The 24,354-nt window shown below is 38.5% G+C and overlaps 1 protein-coding gene across 5 annotated transcripts in view; it reads right to left on the reverse strand.

Moving 5' to 3' along the window:
- The window catches only part of KLF12 (KLF transcription factor 12), a 467,218-nt gene that overhangs the window by 360,114 nt on the left and 82,750 nt on the right, over positions 1 to 24,354 (reverse strand). Inside the window, exon 1 of one of the 5 annotated variants that reach the window (XM_081301547.1) lies at positions 9,084 to 9,282. The exons of the other annotated variants lie outside the window; for them this stretch is intronic. The gene's annotated coding sequence lies outside the window, so the exon portion shown is untranslated. Of the gene's footprint in view, positions 1 to 9,083; positions 9,283 to 24,354 lie in introns of those variants that run through there. 5 annotated transcript variants of the gene reach the window in all.

Consider the following 24,354-nt stretch of genomic DNA (forward strand, 5'->3'; position numbering starts at 1 on the left):
TGTTGGTGAGGATGTGGGGGAAAAGGTTCACTCAGACATTGTTGGTGGGATTACAAATTGGTGCAACCACTCTGGAAGGCAGTTTGGCAATTTCTCAAACAACTAGGTATGGAACCATCAGATATCTCACTCCTCAGTATATATCCAAAGGATTTAAAATCAGTGTACTATGTGATGCGTCCACATCAATGTTCACAGTAGCCAAATTCACAAGCTATGAAACCAACCTAGGTGCCCTTCAACAGATGAATGGATAAAGAAAAATGTGATATATATACACAATGAAATACTACTCAGCCATAAAAAAAAATAATGACTTTATGACATTTGCCCATTAGCCGGTAAATAGATGGATCTGGAGACTATCATGCTGAGTAAAATAAGCCAATCCCCAAACACCAAAGGTATGTGGATACTAACCCACAATGGAGAAGGGGGGGTAGAAGTTCAGTGGGTTAAACAAAGGGGAATGACTGGAAAGGGGGGTGATAAAAGGAAAGACAGTGGAATGAATCTGACACAAATTTACTATATACATAAATGAATATACCATAGTGAATCTCACTATCATGTACATCCACTAGGAAAAAAAATGTTTTTAAAGCCCTAGGGGTAAATGTCCAAAAAAATCAAGAGAGAGAAGGCAGCAGGGGGTGTGGGGAGGAAGGAAAATGAGAGGTACTGGAGACTGAATTAGTACAAGCTATACATGCTTTTATAATTATATCAAAATGGACTCTGTCATGCATAAATAAAAACCAACTGGAAAAAAAAGAGTACTCTGCAGTACCTAAAAAAAAAAATCCAAAAGGTACTGAAGTGAGTCCAAGTCCAAGGATCCCCATGAGCACCAAGTTAATCAGCCCAGCCCACAAGGAAGTCATAAGCCCTGATGCAGTTTTTCAGGTCCTTTCCTGTGTGAATCACCACCTTAAAAAGTCAGGGGCCAGTTGAAGGTTTCTGACAGGAAATGTGCCCCCAATGTGCAAATTCCCACGGTGGGGTAGCTGCAGGGCTGAGGCTGCAGCACCCGAAGGGCAAAAAGAACAGCAAGTGACACAGTGGGTTTGGGGTTTTTGTTTCTCTCTCTCTCTCTCTCTCTCTCTCAGTACTGGAGACTGAACCCAGGGGCAATCAGTCACTGAGCTATGTCCTCAACCTATTAGTTTATTTAGGGTCTCACTGAATTGTTAAGGCTGGTCTAGAGCTGGAGATCCTCCTGCCTCTGTCTCCCCAGTAGCTGGATTACAGGCGTGCACCACTGTGCTTGGCCACGGTGCTTTTCTTAAATATAAATGAGAATAAAGCAGCAAGATAGAAAAAGACAATGGGGGGAAAAAAGAATTGGTTTGAACAAAAATAGAAAACCACTGCATTACAATAAACCTAACAAGAACAGCCTATCTTACAGTTCACTGAGGAATTTGTGCAGAAGGCAATGAGAATTCAGAGTAAATCTATTCTCCTCCATATTTCTATGTCTTCCTCCCTAATCTCCTCCTCCTCATTTTCTCTTTAGTTCTCACAGTACCCTCCCATCACCTAATTATGCATTTCAAGGAAAACCCTGCCCATCTATGTCTGTTGATTCCAAGTTTGTCTTGGAGGAGGGTCGGGTGTCAGTGGCATATATAATCGTTTATAAAATAATAATATATGTTCTCCTACAAATAAGAGAGAGTGCTAAGAAGGAAGATTTGTGCAGTTAGTTTTATAAAACTTAAGATTCCCCTAAGGCTATTTTTAAATGCGCATAAAAGTACACTGGTTTCTATTTCTACATTCAGTGGGCCTCAAATAGTATGTGTTTAAAACCAAATGTTACCTAAGTAATTGAATATAGAAGCCACAAATATATTTTTAAGGGTTTTTTGGGGGGGAGGTACTTTTTTTTTGTTGTTTACTCTATCACTGTCTCTAAGTAGTTTCGATTGTGAGCACACAATCATCATATAAAAAGTCGACAACGAGACCAGGGCTACTGCACAGTGGTAGAACTCAGCCCAAGGGCCCTGGTCCAATCCTCTGGACAACAAGAAAGAAGAAAAAAGCCAGCAAATTCTATTAATAAATTTTTCTTGATATTAGTTCCATCAACATATAGTTTTATTTTACTTATACCAACATAGATCTTATATGGAATGTGCTTCAACTTTTAAATGTCTATTAATATGATTTTACAAAGCATTTTGCTAAGTGCTTCAGGAAGTTAGACATGAGACAGGGGCTGGGGTTGTGGCTCAGTGGCAGAGCCCTTGCAAACCCATGTGAGGCACTGAGCTCGATCCTCAGCACCCCATACAAAAAAATAAGCAAATAAAATAAAGGCAAGTTGTCCAGCTACAACGACAAACAAAAAATTTTTTAAAGAAAGAAAGATATGAGACAAATAATATTACTCTATTAGAAGAACAGAACACTTTTTTGGTTATAAAAAAGTGGCATCACATTACATGACCAATTGAAAAGCTCTAGAGAAACACCCAGTAATAATGAATGACATATTAAAAAAAGGAATTGGCAATAATTATCACTAACATTAATAGTTCACATGCACTGAATACTAACTTCCAGACATACTGCCAGACGTTTCCAACAATTCTCATTTACATAGTTCTCAGCAAAACACTACCAAGTTAAGTCCTTTTGGTAGCTATATTTTATACAGGAGGTAGTAAAACTTGGGTAGGAATTATACCTTGTCCAAAGGTACAAGAAAGTTACCTAACCAATAACAAATGGACCAGGTGCATCTAGCATTTGAAGTTCTGATGCTTTATTGCATACTTTTCCCAAATACTCATCTGTGTCTAAAAGGGACAAAAAAATTTTAATAAGCCATATAAAACCAGCACTTTTACTTATATTTCTTTAATTTTGTCCCTGAAACAGAAGAACTACTACACTAAATGACAAAATTGTAACCATGACTGGTCATTTACAACATATTTCACTTGTTTCTTATTAAAGGTTTTCAAATGAATGGAAATTTTATCTGTAAGATCTTAAAATTGATACACAGATATTTACTGGTCATCATTTCTCCTAGGTCAGATTTAACTACAAGAAAAATAATTTGGCAAAGTATACTGCATCCGATATGTCTTTACCTTCTTCTTTAGTGTCTAAGTCACCGGTGGTTTCTAAGGTAAGTATTTAGAGAATGTAATAAAGTGTTGGGGGATCTCAGGCACCCTCTCACTCTGACCATCTCTTTCCAGTCATTTCCAAGAGCATTTCATTCCATACACCAGGAAACTTGCTTTCCAAGGTGAACAGCCCCTTCCAAATACCTCCTAGGCAGCTGGCTCCCTAACTAAAAAGTCTGGTGCCCTCTGAGGTAACCTTCATAGCTTCATCCCCCAAGACCTTTGCCTATGGAATTTCACTTGGGGGCGCTGGTGGGGGGCAGAGCCAGGGCCAAGTATAAGCTCCAGAGAAGAGATACAGAAAGAAGGGCAGTGGCTGGGCCAGGGAGAACCTGATGCCCCCACAGGCTGCTCTGCACTTTTTGAAATTCTGTGCTTTGTCATATATAGATATGAATTTCCTCCATAAAAGCCCCCATTAAGTTATTTCATAGTTATTTCAGGTCAAATCTCTAGTCCAAACTGGGCAGAGTGGTGCACCCCTATATACCAGTGGCTAGGAAGGCTGAGGCAGGAAGATCCCAAGTTCAAAGCTCAGCAATTCTTTGAGGTCCTAAGCAACTCAGTGAGACCCTTTGTGTAAAATACGAAAAAAGGGCTGGGGATGTGGCTTAGTATTTGGGTTCAATCCCCTGTACCAAAAAATAAATAAAAATAAAAATAAATAAAAATTTCTGGTCCAGTTAAATACCAGTTTCTTTCATTAGAAAAGGGGTATGTTACACCTTCCATGAGAAGTTCGTTCTTAAATACCTAGATGAGGAAGAGGGAAAGATCTGAACAGTTCCACTGTACCAGGAGAAACCTGGCTGCCCTTTGCTCACCTCCCACTCACTCTTGGCCCCCTTCCAATTTCAAGAGAAAATAATCTTATGCCACAGACAGTATCTGAGCCACTCAGTGTCACTGCTTAGACACTGACCGCAGACCATAAAGACCATAAACATACATTTATATGTTAATGCAAGTCACAAAAGTAGCCTTCTGCCATATTCCTGTGACTCTTTTGTTTAAGGTTGTAAGATTTCTCATTAAAATATTGAAATAGATACTACAAGTATGACCTTCCAGATGAGGAAGGTAAAAATTTTGACTAATACCACAGATATGGAAGCAACGGTCAAACCAGAACTCAAATTACAATCTAATTTTAAACTCAGTTTTGAGCTGCTACATTATACCTAATATTGTTAAATTCCAATTTCTACTTTAAAATATCTAAGCGTAACTATATGACAAAATATTTTTTTTAAAGAATCATGAACCAATATGTACAAGGCACTGTGCTGTACTCTGAAAATAAAAATATTAATAGTCCAAGACTAGATAGGTTCATGGACTCCAATCATCTGCCATTCCTTTCAGACAGAAATCTTTAGGTCCCCTGGTTCCCATCCTTCAACTTTTTCAAAATTTTTGCCCCCTTTCTCCACAATGTTTTCCTTGAATAAGTCACTTCTAACACTATGAGTTTTAGACATGATTTATACTTCTTCCTGTAATTGATAATTTTTTTGTGTGTATGGATGCCCTCACAGATTAATAATCAAAAAAGGGACTGGGTCTTCTGTTTTAAATTACCAGTTGTACAACGATACACCATATATTGAGTTTCACGTAGGTTATACAAATCACATTGCCAGGGGGCGATCTCCAGCACAAGGAATCGGATTAATCTTAATTCTACATGTATAAGAAAATATCATCATAGGTCCCCTTTGTTTTCTTGAGAGGAGGTATAGGCTCTTTCAATGTTAGGCTAAGCAACTAATTCAGTCCCTCTTTCTGTTCTTTATTTTGGGCAAATGATTAGAGATAATCCCCTTTTGGGATTACTATCAGAGGTGGGAAGCCATACTAAATGATGTCCAAAGCCCCCATTCAACATAGATTTTCTTAATTAAGAACCCTGGGCAGCGGTGTGCAGATCCCTGCTTAGACTAATCAAGTTCATAATTTCACACATTAAAATCCACGAAATGCTGTTCATTTACTATAAAAATAACAGTTTGAAAACTGGAAGTAAAACCTGTGATATGTAATAGGAAATTCCAAATCTGCTAGGCATAAACTTTACTATGGGACTTTTCTTAATATTTCTATAGAATTTAAAGGGAAACTGGAAGTACACCAATACAATTACACCTTGTAGAAAGTTCTTCTAAGCACTTCAGATCTTCTGTGTAAACACTTCACAAGGGAAGCTGTATGATCTGGTCTCCCTTGCTGCCCCAGGCCAACGGGCCAGCACTCCCTGAACCCATGTAGCCTCTGGCTCCTGTTCTGCACCTTTTGGTCTCTGCCAAGACTACCTGCTTGGAAAACATTCTTGACTCTACCTGCAAATTTCACTCACTTTAGAGCTCACTATCTCCAAGTGCCTGCCCGGTTACAGGTGAGTATTATTAACCTTACCTATCTTACATACAATTCTATCCTCCTGTCCCAGGACCTTGTTTTTATGTTTTCATTGGAACTTTTTATACTTTACTACCTAACCATACAGTCTCTTAAACATGGATCACCTCTTCCTGAGGATTTTTTTTCCACAACCAGATCACTAATTCTGCATCTGACACTACTTCTCTTTCTGGCAATGTTCAGTATTCAGTAAATACTTGATGGCTAGTCAATAAAATACAATTACCTTTATATAAAGTTATTTTCTTTGCTTTTCCAAGAAGTATTTAAAATTTTAAAACTGAAACATATGTAATCTTCAATTTTATTTTTTATTTTTTAAAACTCCATTTCTTTTTATCTACCCTAAAAAGGTACCTTGGCAAACATCATTTTCTAATTTACCTAATAATGCCCGTGGCTCTTATTAAAAATGCCAACTGAATATGCTAATTATTTCTTTGTTTTTCATTTCCTCTTCAACTAAAACTTGACATGCACTGTGTACAAATTAAAACTAGGGCTGCCTGTGCTTTAAAACACACACACACACACACACACACACACACAATTAAATAACTTATTTAAAATTAAAACTCTTAATGAGATAATTAACATAAAGCATTTAACAAAATATCTTAAAATTGTCGTTTTAATGTTACGATGTAAACTTGATCTAAATGTTAGTGACCCACTTCCTTCACTTAACCATGCCTTTATAGACAAATTTCCATATCAGTAAATTCAAAACACTATGCTTTTAACAATAGCCCCATGCTCCTTCTATCAATGTGCCACATTTCTTTCTCTCTCTATTGGGGCAGCTTCAAAATTCTTAATTATAGCAACTATCTGGTGAGCATGACCAGTCAACTCTTTCCTCATATGCAAAATTACATTATTGGAATAAATCCCCATGAGTTAAAATTTCTTAGTCAAGGGAGTTTTTTGAAATGTTTAAATTCTCAATGTTTAAGATCCTTCCACACCAGGCACTGGTGGCACACGCCTATAATCCCAGTGGTTCTAGAAGCTGAAGCAGGAGGAGCCCAAGTTCAAAGCCAGCCTCTGCAACTTAGTGAGTCCCTAAGCAACTCAGCAAGACACTGTCTCTAAATAAAATGCCCAAAAAAAGGATGGGGATGTGGCTCAGTCCTTAAGTGCCCCTGGGTTCAATCTCCAGTATCAACAAAAAAACAACAAAGATAATTCACACTGCTTCATCAGATATTCAAGTATATTTACCACACCCTCATTCCCAACAGCTGGGGTGGCCAATCTTCCCCCAAATTGATAGCAGAAAATACACAGTTTGATTTCAATTTGTACTCTGGAATACCAGTCAAATTAAACATCAGTTTTTGCATTTATTGGTCACTGGCATGTGATCTTCTGTGAAGTTCCTGTTCAGATATAGTCCTATCTTTATGTTAAAGCAGGTGCCTTACTCTAGGAAGAAGGTGTCTTCATGAAAAATATTTTCATTTTAATATATTATAATCTCCTCTAGTTTATGCTTTGTCATTCAATTGACAATTTTTATTATCAAGGTGTGTTCGAGTTTTAAGTTGTCAAATATATCAACTTATTTCCAAGTTATGATTTCTGGATTTTGAGTCTGTTTGAAATTTCTTCTCTGCTTCAGATTTGTAAAAATAGCCACTTAAATTTTCTTTTGTAACCTGTGTACTCTACTCTGATTCAGGGGTTTTTGGTTTTTGATTTTGGGATTTGGGGGTGCTGGACATCGAGCCCAGTGTACCGCTTGTGCTCGGCAAGTGCCTGGCACTGAGCTACATTCTATGAGGCAAGTACTAAAGAGACACATTCAAAATCTTAAGGGATGGCTTCTGAAACTATGCCAAGTTTGGACAATCCACAACACCGAGGAAACCAGAGTCCTAGATGAACAGAAGAGGCTTTCGTAAGCTTCCAGAGAACACTTTCAAAAGACCCATCACATAAACCAGCTTAATAGTGTTACTATTTTAGCAATTAATTCTTATTCTAATCCATATACCTCTCTCTTCTGCTCTCCAGGTTTCTTCATCCTCTAGCTCACTTCACACCAGTATTCAAAGGTTACTTCCTCAAGGGAAGATAGCTTCACCAGGTCCCTATCACCTGCACCCCTCAAGATTGTTTCCTTTGACAGCAGGACTCAGTTGGAAGTACATATATAATAGATGCTCTCTGATTTACCATAGGGTCAAGCCTGACCCATTCATCGTGTTGAAAATATCATATGTTGAGAGTGTGTTTAATACACCTAGCCTTCCAAATATCATAGCTGTGCAACACAGTACCCTGCAAAGCACGGGTTGCTCACCATCCTGGTTCTATGCTGACTGGGAGCTGCAATTCAAAGGGGCTGTCTAGCATCACAAAATCATATGTTACTGCCTACAGCTAGTCCAGAAAAGATCAAAATGCAAAATATGGTTCCTGAAAGTATATCCCTTTCACATGATTGCCAAGAAAAATCATAAGTTAAACCACTATATTAACTATTTGAACTGTGGCAGGGATGGCGATTATTTTTTATACTCATTGCAGGAGCTGTCACCTAAATAGATCTCAATAAGGGAGGGAGGGAGGGTGGCTGGATCATGATATAGTTTTTGTTTAATTCACATTTGGTTTTCCTAAGAAAAACAAAGTCTGAATGAAACCAAACAAAAATCTACGGAAGCAATTAATCTTTTCCTCACAAATTTTTAAGAAAAGCTAAAGTGGATTATAATCATCCTAAAAAAAAAAAGAAAGAAAAGAAATCTATTCTTAGTAGTTTGAAAGGGGAATGCATTTTTCAACCTTAAATGATGTGCTGCATTATTTCACCATCATATCATGTTTCACATGAATGTGTTAGTATCAGCATCTTTTCAGATACTCTCCAGTTTAAAATTGTACACGAAAAAAAATTCAACTTGATTTTCAAAACTGGTAATCGAGTAAAAACTCACATCTTTCCAGGATTTTTCAATCTAGAGACCTTTCAATAATCATTACTTTTTATTTAGAACTTTAACATAGGACAGGGATTTGTAATCATGCAAGAAACTCAACTTGAATAACAATTCTAGTAAGTGGAAGGACTTGATCCCAGGACATCTGGCCCTAGGCAGTGCACACCTGGGCCAACCAGCACTCGGCCAATCCCCAGCCCCGTCTCCCTGAAAGCACCTGTTGAACAGGTTCAGCACTCAGCAAGTCCTACAAAGCATGTTAAAACACTGTCTCCACCAGTTTCCCTCCAACCACTTCTGTAATTTAAAAAACATACTCTTGTGCTAACTACTCCATTTATTCCATGGCCTATTATTTTGCATTACTAGAAAATCTATTTTTCTCCCACTTCTAGATAACTCCTTAATGAAATTTAGTTTTGCAAAGGCTGTTTCCTCCCCGCCCCAACATCCCACAGTACTTAATGTAAGAGTTAAAGATCGATTGTTAATAAACTGGAACAAGGAGGTTATGTTCCCAAAAATGAAAAACAAGCTATTTTTAAAGGCCTTGCCTGACACTCACCCAAACTCCTCATCTGGGCGCCCACCCACAGGCTCCCAGGTCCATGGCAGGGCACACCAGCACCCGTGAACACCACAGATGAGAACACTGCGTTCTCGGGACAGGCTGAAGGTCTTTAAACCTGAGGAGGTGGAAGACTTTTCCTACCCCAAGGACAGGGGAGTGTGGCCTTGATGGTTTTCTTTGCAAAAACAGGTTTTTCCAGCTAGCTTCTGCCCTAACAGCAGCACCAGGGTGGGACAGGAGACTGCAGGGAGAAGAGAAGAAAGTCAGTCAGCAGGGAAAAGTCCTCTCACTCCCAGTGGTGAAATTCCCAGGACCCTTGCATTGTTTGGAAGGCCAGCACCATGAAATGTGAAAGAGTAAATCAGAGAAGGGGACATAGTGACATAGCCTTCTCTCCCACATCAACAGGTTGCATTTTAACATATTTGTAACCCAAGCATAAACTTTGCCATTTTGTCTACTTTTATCTTTGTATTTTTTTTGTATGTGTGTGTATGTAGCATTTTATTATTTTTTTAATGATTTTTTATTTATTTTCATTATAATTCTTAATACACCATTATACAATAATTTATCATATCTCTGATTATATATAAGGTATGTTGACACCAAATTCACATCTTCATACATGTATTTTGTAAAATGAGAGTCTCCTTTCACCATCCATGCTACTTTTATTTTTGTGATACGAAGGATTTTCATTTTCAAAAAAATCTGAACTACTTCTTACAGAAAAAAACCTGTCTGAGCACCTGCTTTCCCCTTCTATGTCAAGATTCCTCTTTGCTCCTATAAACACAGGTGATTCTATAGTCAACCCGGCCTGCTGTGGTCTCCCCCAGAGATGGATTTCCATCCATAAGGTCACATGTTCAGATACTTGTAGGCCTGACAATTGCTTCCATCTTTACAGCCTCAATTTTGCCCAGACATCCACAGTCACACCGATTAAAACCTACTGAGAATTCCAATTTATTGCACATGAGTCTGCATCCATTTTTCTGCTTATTTTGATCATATTCTAAGATGTACTTGTCAATATTTAACTCATTAATACTGCGGATCCTGACTTTAAAAGCATTCTACTTACTTTTTGCTATTTTGTGCATTTTCTAGGTAATAAATGTAACATGGGGTCTCTAAGTTCTGATTCATGAGAATGGACTTCCATGGTGATAACTCTGACAATCCCTAACTCTACAAAACCAATTGTAATATTTTTTTATTCAAAAATATGTAAAGTCATTGTGGATGAGGGATAATAGTCATAAATGAATGGTCAACAATTACAATTACTGCTGTTCTTTTCCTGAACATAAACATCATATAATTATTTTACACGCCAGAGTTAAAGCCTAAGTTAGTGCAAAGTTAGGAATATTAAAATCCTGTTAGAGGGAGGATGGGTAAACTACGATAAGGAGCCTTGTACTAATGGAACCCCATATATGTAAGAGGTGCACCTTGACTCTGGTAGCTACCCAAATCTATACATGTGACAAATTGCATAGAATTACACACAAAAGCATATAAATCTGAGTACATGTAAAACTAGTGGAAAAATGTGTGAATTACTCCAATGTCAACTTCTCTTGAATACTGTACTATAGTCATATAAGATGCTAATATCGAGGGAAACTGGAAGGGAACAGGTTAAGAGATCTTCCTGTAGTTGGGAGCAAGAGTGGAGAGAATTCCTTTTAAACTTATATTTCAAAACAATTTTTTGAAAAAGAAAGTCCGTCCATTACAAACGCTGTTTGCTAAACATGCATACATACATTTAGCCCCTCACATATCATTCCATCTACATTTATTAAGCATGTACTCTTGCCTGACACTGCTCTGCATGTGGGGCTACTGACACAAGGCAATGTAAGCTTTGATTCTGGGGCGGCCACAGTTCAGCTATCCACCACAAACATCACTGCAGGAGGGAAGAAGAGGTGTGCTTGTACTCCACATGGGAAGGCACATGTGAGCACTGGCAATGGGGCCCTGCATCACAGTCACACTCTGCATTAAAGAAAATACATTTGCCAATCACCATTCCATTCACAAAATAAATGATTATATGTGACTACCTTAAAATAATCATATTAACCTGAGGTCCACTAAGGTTCACATCATTAAAACCTCAACCCTGGGGAAAACTTTTTGCTGAAGTTATTTCTAACATAAAATAAATGTTCAGTATATTAAGGAGACTGCTTTCACAGGAAAGGGGGTTGTGCTCGACTTCAAAAGCTCAATGTTTCTTTTAAATTGCTTTTTGTGATACATCTTTGGAAATGTTGAAATGTTCAAACTAGATTTACAGTTCAGCTTAGAGCATGTATAACTGAGGGGCGAGAACTTTCTGGGAAAATAATGATTTTTGTTATTAAACTTTAAGCATCTATCACTAGTGAAAGAACATTAACCGGAAACAGGTGTTACTACTATTTCTTTAAAACATAGCTATGGATTGACTTTGCACGGTATGTGCTTTCCTTCGAAGGTTTTATAAGCAAACAATTTCATTTTATATTAATATGTAATCTTCTATTTAAGAGATCCTATCTCTATGTTTTGATGAGTTTCCAATTAATAAGATCATGATACTTTGATTTTTAACTTACTGGTCTTCTGTAAACCAGCTTTAGACAGAACTCTGGGTTCCCTTATACCTCTAACACTGTATCTGAAAAGTGCTACTCAAAAACATAATTCTGCAATTTTTTTAAAAAAATGGCATTACTGTACTCTGACCTCAATAAAGACTTATAAAACTGATTAGTTTTGGAAAATGGGGGGAATAAAGTACTAATATTAGGCTTCAAAAGTTTAGTACTATTAAGATAAAAATGGAAATTCTGCATACACCTTAGGCCTCAGCTCAGATGATCAATGGAAGTGGTAAAGAGATATAGGCCTTTGATTCAATATCAATTGTCATCCAAACATCATGTCTCTCAAAGCTTTATTCATCAGGTCAACAGTTATCTACCACCAACTTATTAATAAACAGGACAAATAAAATAGCCACAGACCGTGAGAATAATTCTGCATTACATCCCTTTTTTTTTTTTTTTTTTAAGTCTACCACATACCCGGAACAGTGCCAAGTGCTAGGGATGTAACAGTCATCCAAAGCAGACAGGATTGTGTCATCCTGAGAAGCACCTGTGAGGAAGCAAGACAGCATGGTCCATGCTGCTTATGTAGGGAACAGAGGACTATGCAACAGACAGACCCATCCGCCCTGCAAAGACTGAGGCTTCAGCGGATGCAGGCAACACCTGCAATCCTGGTCCAGGCCATAGGGATTCCAGTGGCCTCTAGGAGACTCATGCCAAGAAACTTTGACTTCAAAACTATATACTCAGTGCCAATATCAGTACACCCACAAATGTTCCCCTTTCCATTTTCCTAAGATTAACTAAAAGGCTCCTGTGATACTTCATTAAATACACTAAATATATTACACAGGATAGCTATTGGCACAGACAGGCATTTTCTCTACAATTTATTGAAGGAGTGTCCCTCTCCTTCAACACATGCCCTACCTACAACAATAAGTCATACAAACCAGCTTTTCAACTGCAGAGGTCACCAAAATGTTCATAGCAATTGTCCCAATAATCTTTGCCAGAGCAAAGCTGGCTAAGAGGAAAAGCAGCTCTTCTGATTTTGATCCACCCTCACCAGAGCCTCCTCCACTTCAGCCTGACACTGTCCTCAACCCCTCATCCACCCAGACCTTTCCTGTTCTATTAGTCGCCAAGTCCCACGAATTCTATCCAGAATGACTCTAAGGGATTTCTTCTTTCCCATTTGTGCTGCAATAACAATTGTCCAGAATGGCATTAAATAAAACCCATGACATAACCCCAAACTACATCTCTGAAATTATTTCCTCCCACATATGTGCCTTACCCAACAATCACACCTGTGCACACCGCTTTTTCCTCAGCACCTGTGCTACTCCGACCTTAAATACAAGTGGCAGAAAGAAATCGACAACCTAGCCGTCAACCAACTTCCTCAGAGAAATTTCCTTCTAATTACCTCTGCCTTCTCTGAACCCCCACAATGCTTGGCACCACTCATATGGTCTCATAAGAGTTACACATGAATATATTTTTTATGGAAGTGTTAATGGAAAGGAAGACTCTCCTGGCCCACCCAGTTCAAAGATGTCCCTTATTTGACATTCTGTGATAACTGTACCTAAAGTGAGACACTGTACACAGGATGTGGTTAATAAGTATTAATCCAAAGGCAATGACTTTGAATACTCATGTTGATAGGGATTTGTTCTCAAATGCAAGCACTACGTAAAATAGGGACTTGAGTAGTTTAATTTACTGTGGCAACCATTCTTTTTAGAAACTCATTATCAAAATCACCAACACCCCAAAGCTCAACTTAATGAAAGAGGAATCCAAAATTAAAGATAATGGTGATCCAGTTCCCCAGATCACTGATTTTTACACACACACACACTCAAAAGAGGGTTAGAAAAACCTCAGAACAGAAAAGTTTTTCAAAAACTCTCTTCAGTAGGTATGCATTGGTCTACAACATGCTATTATGTATACATGGGCAAATTGTTATATAAACTCTCTGTACCTTAATTTTATCATCTGCAAACTGACAATTACGATTTTACCTCTTTCATAGAAAACATGTGTAAGGCTGAGTAAGTGCTATATGTTTGAGATTAATAAAATCTTCTACAATGCTTATGTTTTAATCAAAATCTAAGGTTAACCAAAAATAAGGTTATCTACTGGTTAATTCCCACTCCCTTGCTGGGGTTCGAACTTGGGGACTCATGTTTGCTAGGCAATTGTTCAGCCCCCTAACTATACCTCCAACCCTACTAATTCCTAATAGAAAAAGTCTCAAGTGCAATTAGCATGCAGACTTGATCCTGAACATGTATCTGACCTGTTAGCCATTTCTCCCTGCCAGGCAGTACTCCATGTTTTTATTGTCATAAGGATATCAAAAGGTCGAAATGCCCCAAAGACTGCAAAAAAGAATCAAACCCAGAACAGTAGCTGCTTTGACTCAGCTATGTTGAACATTGCTGGTGTTAGGGCCATCGAATCCTAGTTACAATCTGAATTGACTGAAAGACTTAATGGATTGCTGAGTCTTAACATCAATTAAGTAAGACCTGATAAGTATGTCCAAAAGGGTAATAAAATAATTCAGAAGGTCCTCATAAATATGTAACATTAAATATTTGCAATGTGTCATTCAATCAAACAGATAAGATCTATGCTTCAGAGAACAGGAACTCATAAAGCATTTGAATGAATATGAGGAAAGCATTAACTGAGGCAAAATTAAAACTGAGATGGCACAATGAATCTTGATGGGCAGGAAGCCATTCCAATGCCTAGACATCCCAAGAGACAGCACAGTAGGAAGAAACCTAGAAAATAAGAATCAGAGATTGAAGGAAGAAGATTCATCAGGACCTTTCACAAGATTACCCAAATTAAAAAAAAAAAAAGATGAAATGTAAAAAATGATTCCACACATGATAAGTAAGTTCTGACTAATTGACTGAAAAACCTCTTCATAAGGTTAAACTGAGGTTCCCTTCATGAAATATTATTTTTTCATTAAGTCTGTAAACTTGAAAGATTGGATAAAATAAGGGTCTAGCACTACTCAAGCTTTTCTAATTATCCCACTAATGGCCAGAAGGAAAATAAAATTAAGACCCTCATTCTCTGACAGATTAAATTGTTTCAAACATAAAAAATTCATGCACTCAAATGCTTCAAAGGAACAGAATATGTGTAGTGATGACTAAATATGGGGACGGGGAAGGAGGACAAGGATAAGATAATTCACAATAGCTCAATCTCAGGTCATTCTGTCTGGGATATCAGAAGTAACGAAACCGAGACAGCTACAAAACTCATTCCAATTCCCCGCATTTAACACATGTCAGTGGAAAATGGATCTCACTGGGGAGCGTGTGCACGGTGTGAGTGTGTGCAGACATGTGTATGAGCACTCTCTGGGCCATCAGTATGGTTTCACTAAGAGTAAACTAGAAACATACAGATCTTGATCCTTGACTATGGCAACCAGTTAAAACTACTAAGTTCCCATCTCTAAAGAGTGCTGATTAATTAGTACAAAGGGATAAAATAGCATATGACTGAGTTTAAATTCTTCCCTTAGAAAGAATTCCTTAAAGAAAGTTTGTTTCTCTCTAATCAATATTTGTGTTTTCAATAAAGACGTAAATTGCAAAAATTGGACAATGAATCTAGTTTTAATAAACTGGCAGGTCTTCACAGCAATTGCTGTGTGGGTTGAAAGAAGAGTAGGAGAGGATTAAACCATTAAACACTCCTAAAGCAGTCTATTTTTACCTTCAACCCTGTAGAGAATTCTGTAACTTTTCTTATTGCAACCTACCAACAACATATGATACTCTAACAAACCATTTTTATTTCTCTGCCTATTTGGGAAACCTGGAAAAAAAAACCACCAAAAAGAATGATGTGTTCAATCAATAACTTCTCCTGTCAGAGTATTAATAAAAAAGTTCTTACACCTTGCCCTTACATGATTGACTCAAAGTGCCCAGGAAAACAAACCACCTTGCAAACATATCAGACAGAAAAGGCTTTCAATCCCACCCTGCAGGGGAATGAATGGGAAACTGACCAGAAATAAGACCCCTTATTCCATACTCTTACCACAACCATCCCCACCCTCTTCCTTTACTAGTATTGCCATCTGAGATGTCTCCTTCTGCATCCACCAAATGGGATAATAAAAATCCCTGTCTTGCAATGCCTCAGTAGCAGAGAGCACACCCAGCACCCAGATCTTAGTTTCTAACACCATTCTCTAATGGGAGGAACCAGGGCTCCTTGCAGAAATAACCGATTCCAGGGTTGGGGCAAGAGATTTGCAAATGATTATGAAGCATCTTGCAGTACCAGAACGTACAGAAGTACTTTTTTAAAAAAAAATTATTAATTTTTTTTATTTATATATGAAAGCAGAATGCATTACAATTCTTATTACATATAGAGCATAATTTTTCATATCTCTGGTTGTATACAAAGTATATTCACACCAATTTGTGTCTTCATACATGTATAACAATGTCCATCACATTCCACCATCATTTCTAACCCCATGCCCCCTCCCTACCCCTCCCACCCCTCTGCCCTATCTAATGGCAATATGTCAGGATACAAAAATTATTAGATTAAAATCCACAGAAGAAAATAAACATTCGTGGGTCCATACTGATATACAAAAACAAACAAACAAAAAAGATTTGATAAATTAAATAGATAAGGAAAAGAGGCAAATCTTAATAGCAGGATCTGCAATAATTTATGTATGCACTTCACCTTCATAGAGATGGAACCTCAATCCCCACTTCTTAAATGTGAATTCTACACAGTAACCTCCCCCCAAGGACTACCTTAAGGAAAGGATATAAGAGAATATCTCTACATGGGAAAAGACTGAAACCCTTTTTCAGGTGCATAAGAGTAGTAAGTCCATTGGACAGTATCTACTCTAGATTTGATGTAGTGAGCTCAGCACTTCACCCTGTGGTCCTCCTCTCTAAAACCCATAATCCAGACTAATCATGAGAAGAGCATGAAAACCTCCGTTGAGAGAGATTCTATGAAAACACCTGTAAGTGTCCCTCAACACCCTCAAGCTCATCGAACACAAGGAAGTCTGACACTGTCACAGCCCAGAGGAGTCAGAGGCTGGACAGAAAGATGTGATGTGGAGCTGGGCAGGGTGGCGCACACCTGGAATCCAACCCTGGAAGCTGAGGCGGGAGAATTGCAAGTTTAAGGACAGCCTGGGCAATTAGGGAGACACTGTGTCAAATAAATAGGGCTGGAGTTAAAAATAGAGCGGTAGAGCGCTCACCTAGGCCGTGCAAAGCCCTGGGTTCAATCCTCAGCCCACATAAAAATAAAATAAATGTATTGTGCCCAACTACAACTAGAAAATAAATATTTTAAAAATAAATAAATAATAATAGGGATATAGCTTGGTGGCAGAGAGCACCCCTGCATTCAATCCCCAATACTAGGGGGGGAAAAAATAAATGTTATGTGATGTGCTAGATTTTGAAACAGAAAGGGGACTTTAGGTAAAAAAGTAAAGAGATCCTAATAAAGTATGAACTATAATTGAGAAATAAGACCTCCATATGAGTTCATTAACTATAACACACACACACCATCCCAAGGTAAGATGTTAGTAGTGGGGGGACTTGGTAGAGAGCATGTGGAAGCTCTCTGTACTACTATCTTTGCAATTTTTCTGTAAATCTACAACTTAAAAAAAAAAAAGAGCTTATTTTTAGAACTGCCTGCCTTACCTTCCATGTAAGGTTAAATTTTCACAGGCTACACCACCTGTATTGTATTAATAAACAAGTGAATATATTTTTCCATTGTTTAGGAAGAGAAAAAACATACTCCATTTTAGTTTGGGGAGCTATCAGGAATTTGTTTTTCCATTTTAAAAATAAAAGCCACTGGACGGGGCTCTCAGGATCACAGGAGAAAAAGGCATTTGTTAGGAGATTACAAATCAGAAATGAATCACATAAGGCTTCCCTTTCTCAGCTGCGGTGGAGACAGTTTACTTAGATATATGGTAACCACTCTAACAGGAATGCTTAGTAATTACTAACAAATGGTCTCTATTCAGAAAATATGTGATTTTTTTTTAAAAGATATTTTTATCTGATAATCTTACTGATTTCTGTAAAGACAAATATTTTGTGATTTCCTTATTTCATTATTATATGTATCAACTTTACCTTTTATCTCTTTACTATCATTGATTTGATAAATTATTAATTTTAACATTCATTGCTTTTATTGCAAAGAACTGAAAAACAAAGGGAAATTATCAAGAAATTAACATATGTTGATTTTCACTTTATTTTTTTATTCATTGGTACTGGGGATTGATCCTAGGGACACTTAACCACTGGGCCACATTTTTTTGTTTTGTTTTGTTTTGAGACAGGTTCTCCATAAGTTGCTTAAGGCCTCACTAAGTTGCTGAGACTGGCCCTGATCTTGTGATCCTCCTGCCTCAGCCTCCCAAGTGGCTGGGATTATAGGCATGCACCACCCTGCCTTACTAAATATTTTTAAATCACAACAATATGAAGCCTAATTGTATATAACATAATTGGACACATATCTATATTCCCACCTTCTTTTCTGAAACAATCCTCCTTCATTCCAGAGAAATTCTGCTAAGTCCACAGGCCTGGGTCATTGTGTCCCTTTAGCCTATACATCAGCAGTGACCATAGGAGACAGCCGAGCCCATCTGACTATTCTCCCCTGATCACCTTGACTGGCTCAGGAAGTGGGAGACCAGACCAACTGTGAAGTGATCAGAAGAGTGCTTGCTCTATCTCTGAAAATATGGGACAACTTTATGAAAGAATTTGAGGCAGTCAGCAGTCACCCTGCTGCTACATTTTGACAGCCTGAGGTAAAAAATGGGTAGGGTAGAAAAGGAGTACTAAGGATACTATTTAAATTGCTACATGCAATGGTACTTAACCAGCTTCCCCTCATCGACCTTCCAGTTCTACCAAACAATAAACTGTAAACCCTTTGGGGGATAAGGGAGTTTGAATTGGCGATCAGTTAGGATTAGCATTATCTGCAAGGCTGTGGAGATTCCTTAGAAAACTTGGAATGGAACCACCAATACGACCCAGCTATCCCACTCCTCAGTCTATACCCAGAGCACTTAAAATCCGCATACTACAGTGATACAGTCACTGTGCATAGCAGTTCAATTAACAATAACTAAACTGTGGAAACGACACAGATGCCCTTCAATAGATGAATGAGTAATGAAACCGTGGTATATGTACACAATGGAATATTACTCAGCATAAATGAATGGAGCTGGAGAATAACATGCTAGTAAGCCAATCCCCAAAAAGCCAAAGGCCAAATGTTCTCTCTGATAAGTGGATGCTGATCCATAATGGGTGGGGGGAGACTGAGTGGGCAAAGAGGAGGGAGGTGAGGGTGGTGGCATGGGGGCAGGAAAGATGGTACATGTACAACTGCACATATGGTGTGACTCATGTGTACAACCAGATAAATGAAAAGTTGTGCTCCATTTGTGTACAATGAATAGAAATGCATTCTGCTGTCATGTATAACTAATTAGAACAATTTTTTTTTAAAAAATGGACTAACTGTAAGGACCAGCAAATATTTTTTCACAAAGGACAGTGGCATAGGCATCACTGAGGTTCCTCGCTGTCAGTCAGCGCAAAAGGTGAGGTAGTGAAAGGCTGGTGTGGAAGTTGTGCTCCTGATCATATTCCAGCCCACAACTTCCCCAGCCCTAGGGTAGTACACTATCCTAATGGTGTCCTAATGGTGGACCTCCAGTCATCACATTCATATTCCACACAACAGAACTGAATGAAGGAAGAAACAGGGGCCAAGAGGAATGCACCAGGTAACTTTAAAAGTGGATTCTTAGAACCTAGATGCCCATTAACAATGAATTTTTTAAAAACTGTGGTATATATACACAATGAATATCTCTCAGCATTAAAAGAGAATAAAATTATGGCATTTAAGGTAAATGGATGGAGTTGGAGACTATTATGCTAAGCAAAGTAAGACAATCCAGAAAACAAAAGACCAAGTGTTTTCTCTAATTAGTGGATGCTGATCTATAATGGGAGTGGGATGGGGGGGGGGGGAATGGAGGAACTTTGGTTTGAGCAAAGGGGAGGGTGAGGAAGGGTTGGGGGGCGGGTAGGAAAGATGATGGAATGAGATGGATATCATTACCCTAGGTATATGTATGAATGTACAAATGGTGCATCTCTACATCATGTACAACAAGAGAACTTAAATGTTGTGATCCACTCCATTTGTGTACAATGAATTAAAATGCATTCTGCTATCATGTACAACTAAGAACAAATTAAAAAAAGAAGAAACAAGTAGGTTCTTAGAAGTACCTACACTCCAGAGCCATTTACACCTCACTGACTAGAACTTATCTGGCCACATCTAGAAACCCAAAATGCCATCTTTACCTGGAGCATCCATACACATAAACAGAAATCCTGTTATCAAGAAAAGGAAGGAAGGAAAGAACAAGATACTGAGGTACAATCACCCTGACACAGCTGAGTTTCTAGTAAAACTAATACAAATCATATGCTACATAATGTTATTTAATTATTTTTTTAAACTTGAGAACTGTAAGTCATTGAATCATTCTAGTAGTTATGTCTGGGTGAATCCCACATAGCCAATGACACATATACTTAGAGGCCAGCAATATTAACCACAGACCAGCTTGGAGCTACCAGGAAGCTGCAAGGGAGCCCAACCAGAGACTGCAGACTTTATTAACATGTACAATGAATAAAAAAAAAAAAAAAAAAAAACGATGTCATTTTTTTAAAAAAAAAGACTATGCTCAGAGCAATAGCAAAATCTTCACAGAAACAAAAATGATGAGGAAAAAAATAGCAATAAGTAAAAGAATGGGAAGACAATGACATGTTCTTTCAGAAAGTAAAACAAAAGACAGAAAATAGGAGCAAAATAATAAAGAAAATTGAAATCACAGCCCAGGAGAGCCAACACCTGAAATATGGAAGTCAAAAGAGAAAAAATGTAGACCAGGAGAGCCTGAACAGCCGCCCCTGCCCCCCGCCCCCCGCCCCCCCATCCCAGATTCCCATCCTCAGAATTCAGATCAGATGATGAAGTTTCACAATAGGTCTGTTGGGAGGAGACAGCACCCCAATCCTCAGCATGTTCCCCTACAACTGTTTACCATCTTACTGCAACACTTAAATCAATGTGGATAACAAGAGATTTCCATATTTCAAAAAATCCCCTAAAAGTAAAGATTTAAGGGTACCAAATGATTGAGACCACTGAGTATCTGGCAAAACTTGAAGAAAACAGACCCCAAAAAGGCACATCATTGAGAAATTGAGAACACTTGCAACAAAGATGTTTCTAAAAGATTTTAGAAAGAGAAAGTGGGGGCAGGGTTAAGATTTTGGTCTCCTCTGTGATAATGGGAGAGGAGGACAGACACGGGAAAGGGGGCAACCTCTGATTTTCCTTGACTCTTTGGTCATGGTTTTGTTCAGTAATCATAACAGCATCCCAGTGGAAACTGGAAAGAAGGAATGCTTCAAAATCCCAAAGGAAAATGTCTTCCAACCCTGATTTAAAGACCTAGCTCCACTACAACCAGGAGTAAAGAAACTTTACACATGGTAAATTACAACCTTGGACCTCTCATAAAAACTCTCCCCTCAGGAAGGATGGCATGGTTAGTAAATCAGGGAGCAATCAGAGAAGGAATAAACCACAAGATGAGGCAGAGGACAGGAGAAAGAGAAAAGGATGCTCAGGAGGCCCTAGGAGAGAGCCGGACACAAGGCAGAGCAGACCAGGCAACCCAAGGAGAAAGATGCAATGGAATACCTCCTCCATATCAAGGTGCCCAGAGGAGAGTCAGCAACACTGGGCTTGAAACTGATCAGACGTTGAAAACTAAAACCAGGGGAAAGCTTCATGGCATAGGTCTGGGCAAGGATTTTTTTCTGGATATAATTCCAAAAGCACAAGCAACCAAAGCAAAGACAGACAAATGAGAGGACATCAGACTTAAGAGTCTCTGCACAACTAACACTGAACAGGGTGCAGGGACAACCTGCACAATGGGACAAAATATTTATCATATTTGGATAGGTTATACCCAAAATATAGTCGTGGGGGCTAAGGGCATTTGATGTATCCACCAGGGAATGATGTACCATGGGTCAGTGATATGAAATAGCACACAAGAAAGACAACTAACAACAACACAGATGCAATAAGAACAGTGCCATGTGCAAATTCTAAGAAAAAGAGTTTTATGGTGTAGAATCAGTTATGGACATTAGCAACACACTTAGAAACACCAGGCCCAGTTCTGCAAGAACTCCTGTACATTCAGGGATATACTGCAGGCACACAAGAAAGACTGAGTGGTGGCAAGAAGCAGGAATGACAACTGGGGAATGAAGAACATGAAAGAAATGAAACAAAAGAGGTACCTCCTGGTACTAAAAAGGCTGCTCAGGCTACTGAGGAGGAGGAAGAGGAAAGACTCATCCATCCACACCAGACCAACAAAACCCACCCACTACCAGACCCCACCCCACCCCCTCAAGAGTGAGACAGACAGACTGGGGACCAAGAAAAAGAAATGGTACCAAGCAAAAATAAAGGGGGTTTAAAAATTTGAAGATCAGAACTCCAAGTCTGGCTCTAAAGCTTGCAAGTTTTATAACAAATTATTTTACCTTTCTGTGCCTCAGTTTCCATATATGAAAATATGTATATAAACATACATATAAAAAGACACCAGGAACTTCTTACAATAATTGTGATGATTAAGCTATAAAACATTTTACAAATACTAGATTTTTTTTTAAGCCCTGAAACCAGAAAACAGCCTAAATTTAAAATGCCCCTCATTAGACACACAAATGTACACAATGCGTGTCTCTCTAGGATAATTAGGCCACAGATGGGAATTCTCATGGTTTTCCCACCTGCTACCCAGTAGATAATTCTGAAAATTACATTTTTTAATCAACTGTGGTAATTTAATTTTTTTTTTTTTTTGGTAAGTTTCAACTAGTCACATTCTTGGCAAGACCATACTGAAAACAAATTTGGGAGCCCTTAAACAGAAAGGAAATCACAATGAGTCCTTTGTCAAAGCTGAGCAACAAGTTAACAGCCAGGAAAGCAACGGAGCCTGACTTCACACTCCCCTCACCCAGATCATACCACACAGGATCCAGAGGGACAATTCTTCCCCTGAAGCAAATTTCCATTTCAGTTTCCTAATCTTAAAGTCAACACACCAGGGCAGCCACACTTGGCAGAACACAACCATGACCAGAGTCAAGGAAAATCAGAGGTTGCCCCTATCCAGTGTCTGTCCTCCTCTCCCATTATCACAGAGGAGACCAAAAGTCCAAAGATAACGGGTTCCCTTTACCACTGCACACAATCTGCTCACCTCCGCCACAGAAACTTCCACCATACCCCACAGACTGGCTGCTAGGCCTTTCCTCACTGCCTCTGCCAATCAACAGCCCTGCTTTCCCTCTAAAATCTTAGGAGTCTTCTCTGCCTGCCTCAAGTTCTTGGTCCACCACAGCCACACCAGAATTTGTCAAGAGTGTACATGCACATGAAAATATCCCAAGCCAGGAGAGAGCCGCTGTGTCAGTCGGCAAACACTAGCATCTAGATTTTATTTTAAAGTTGGCTGATAAAGAGTAAGGAGCATCTTCAGACACTGAATATGATACACTAAAATACCTAAGATAATTAAGGATAAATTATCAGTGTATACTTACTGTATAAACTTACTCTATTGAATGTGATCCTTACAGGGAAAAAACTTCACTTTGCAATCATGGTGAAAAACGGACTCTATTCTAAAAACGTTACTGATAGTTAATACAACTTCCTTACAATACATCAATATATCCGTTTTCCAGGATACCACAGAAATGATGGGCAGACAGACATGCCACCCGTTTTCTTTATCTTTCCTACTATGACCACTAGCACTGATGACAATGACCACCACCACAAGGGTTATATATAACATGACAGGTACTGTCTCACATCTTTTCCATGGGTTTAGTAATTTAATGCTCTTACAACCCTAGGAGATAGGGATGACATCTTTATTTTGTAGAGGAGAAAAGTAAAGAATAGAGAACTTAAAATACCACCCTGGGCACCAGAAAAGGTAGCTTAAAGCAGGATGCAAATCTCGAGAGGCAGAATTGGAGCTGTTAAGCCACTCTCCAGTGCCCTCCACTGGCTTTCAAATCAGCCACCTCTGTAAAAGGTGGAGGCTTGCAAGTCTAAAATGCCAGACTTGACCAAAACAGATGTTTAATGACTAGAAAATGAGAACTTGCAAGCTTGAATTAGCCCATAGTCTCTTTGGACTAGAAAATGTTTTTAAAGTATTGCTCAAAATGATATCAGTACATAAATAAGAGGGGATAAGGTGGAGGAAAAGTAGAAAAAATTCTGATGTCTGCATTTGAGTCACAATAAAAACCTAGAGACACATATTTATTCAAAAAAAAAAAAAACTTTGTGGAACTAGTGGCTGCAAAATATGATGATGCACATTCAAAGTCTCA

This window comes from Spermophilus citellus (assembly GCF_964194105.1).
Source record: "Spermophilus citellus genome assembly, chromosome: 1".
Taxonomy (NCBI): domain Eukaryota; kingdom Metazoa; phylum Chordata; class Mammalia; order Rodentia; family Sciuridae; genus Spermophilus; species Spermophilus citellus.